The sequence below is a fragment of the Trachurus trachurus genome, assembly GCF_905171665.1.
Source record: "Trachurus trachurus genome assembly, chromosome: 2".
NCBI classification, from domain to species: domain Eukaryota; kingdom Metazoa; phylum Chordata; class Actinopteri; order Carangiformes; family Carangidae; genus Trachurus; species Trachurus trachurus.
In genome coordinates, this window is record NC_139914.1 from 15,422,067 (window position 1) to 15,424,857 (window position 2,791).

At 37.5% G+C, this 2,791-nt stretch overlaps 1 protein-coding gene across 2 annotated transcripts in view; it reads left to right on the forward strand.

Annotated features, from left to right (window-relative positions):
• The window catches only part of hecw2b (HECT, C2 and WW domain containing E3 ubiquitin protein ligase 2b), a 31,109-nt gene extending 28,770 nt beyond the window's left edge, over window positions 1–2,339 (forward strand). For both annotated transcript variants that reach the window (XM_083988704.1, XM_083988705.1), the window contains exon 30: window positions 1–2,339. This exon is cut by the window's left edge and continues 231 nt beyond it. The gene's annotated coding sequence lies outside the window, so the exon portion shown is untranslated.
• Window positions 2,340–2,791: the final 452 nt, after the last annotated feature.

Here is a 2,791-nt window from a genome sequence, read left to right on the forward strand (position 1 = left end):
ATTGGAATCATGAAGCTGCACTCTGACCTCTCGCAACGTGTCATGTTAGTTTTTCGTCGCACCTGCATGTCCTCCTCGCCTACTTAGTAACACATGCTTTCACCTGTGATGTGACCCACAATGCCTTTGGGCCTGGGATGGTAACTGCCAGGATTAAAACCAAATCAGAGACCAGGATGTCATTTTTTATTTTATTTTTTTTTTATCACGTCTTCTTTAAAATCACAGGAATCAACCACTGCCTTCACTGCAAAAACCGAGCGGATTCTGCTTTTTACACAACGTTTCGATGGACCTTGAAGGCCTCTTCAGCTTTGGTTGTTGTACAGTTTGCGTGATGTAGGAACTGCACTCTTTTTGGTAAAGTTTGTGGGATTTTCCCACTGAACTTTTTTCCCTACGGTTGTTCCCAACAGAAGCTTTGGTATGGCTGTTACAGTATTTTCATCTACAAGAAAAAAAAAAGATTTTCTAATGATTGTGGCAGTGACATGTTGTGATCTGAATGTATCTACCTTTATGATGTGGGGAGTGAATTTTCTACCAGACCTGGATGAGCTGCCGAAATTATTAAATGAGTGGATTGTTAAACTAAATAACATTTTACATGTAACCATTTCCTTTTCTTTTGATTGTATTTGAATGGTTGAAATGAGCTTTTTTCTAAAGTTTCTTGAAAATTATCACCAGAAAATTAAAAATCCACCCAGCAAAATATGGTACCGCTTTGCAAGAAAAAACATATAAATAGTTTATAATTTGGTTATTAACATTTATTAATCATGATTAAGCAATTATAAAGATTACATTGATGCTCAATGTATAGCAAGAAGTTAATACTCATTAATATTAAAAATGAGTTACTACGTATATTAAAGGAGCTTCATTTATTTTACAAATTTACATAAGCTCACTATTTGGCAAGGTCACTGTTACCCATGTAACTAATGCGTCAAAACAGTTTATAAATAATAAGACGTTAACAAGTGAGTCAAATCATTTATAAATTCTGTACGCAGGAGTGGTGCCTCAAAAATTGTACTCGGGTGCCTCTTGTGTTCTTCTGTTTGGTGCCCTAATGGTGCGTTCACACCGGGCGCCAGGCTAATTTTTTGCGCGATAAGATTACATACAAAGTCAATGTACAGACGCGAATGAAGCAAACACGCGAAATTCGCCTGTTCGCGTGAGTTCAATATACTCACGCGAATGCCGCGAGTAAAAACAAATATTCCAGCGGGCAAATTCGAGCAAGTAGAGCGAGGCGCATAAAGTAAAAAGTACCTTGTAGCAATGCGTCACATTTTATATGCTAAATACAAAAAAGAAAAAGAAAGAAAAATCTAGAATTAAGTTGAATCACATCTTAACCTAAATCTCAGATCGGAACCAAAAAAAAAAAAAACTAAGCTCAACCACAAATCAGTAGCTTTTAATTGGCCAATTTAAAGTCCATTGACTTACACTACGTTGTTACGTAAACGCTTTAGACAGACATTAATGTAATGCGTAAGAATGTCTCCTCAACTTATTAGCTGTAGCTCTAGAAGGAAACATTTTCTTTCCGTTATTCGTTTGTTATTCACGTTGTTAATTCTGACTAGCATCACGACACGAAAATACAAATCCCGTTTTAAATCTTTGACTCTTTTATACAGTAAAAATCCTTGTTACTGCCTCTTCAGTGACATTCCACCCCGCACTTACGAATGTACGCACGGCTTCAACTGCCACGACCACGCGCAGGCCTACGACACTTAAAAAGTTACACAACCCTACTCGGTGCCTCATTTTATACACGCAAAATCTTTCATGTTCAATCAATTTTCAGAAGTCAAGTTGTGCCCTGTGAAAAAAGGAAAAAATACAATAAAGTCATTCTTTTGACTTGATTTTCGATCTCAAAATTACTATCCTTTATAGTAACACATAATTCTTTAGACTTAATCTAAATTAATCTCACATCAAATGAAATCAATGTTTTTCTTATTTCTGACTTATCTCATCAGATGTTATTTGTAGTCTCATATAAATATATATATATAGTATATATATAGTTATAATATTATAGTATATTTCAACTCATCGCTTTTCTATTTATTCGTCCTGGTTGACATCGGCTTCTCGTCTGATACTTAAGCTACTTTTTAAGCGTAAACAACTTCAGTCAGGGAATGGTACATTTGCGTAAATATTCACGTGATCATTGTGTTCAGTTCTAATGTGATCATATTTAAACTAATTCTATTAACTCCTTCACTGAATGCACTGCCCAATGTTTGTCTAACCAAAGTTTAGAGCTTTAACCGGCTCTCTCACATTTAACACTTTTGTCTGTGCGGTCCACCTCACTTTGAAATCTGAATGTTTGTGAGCACTGCTTTCCTAAAAATAAAACTTCATCTCTCTATGCAAAGCTTTGTGTTTGTCTTTTCAATGTTTGACCGCAACTGAGCAGAGCAGGATAATAAATTATAGATTATAATTTGTGTTGTCTTCTTTTTTTTGATTGGATGTGTTTGTGGTTTTCCCCCGATCTCACTGAACTGATGCTGCACGGCTCAGCTCAGCTCAGGACCAAACCCCAAACAGAGATGGACAGAGTACTCGGGGCGGTGCGTGGCGCAGTGGTTAAAGCGGCCGCCCCGTGTAGAGGCTACAGTCCTCAACGCAGGCGCCCCCAGTTCGAATCCCGCGTCGGGCAGACCTTTCCTGCATGTCATTCCCCCTCTCTCTGCCTCCCCCTTTCCTGTCTATCTCACTGTGCTATAATAAAAACAAAAAGCCAAAC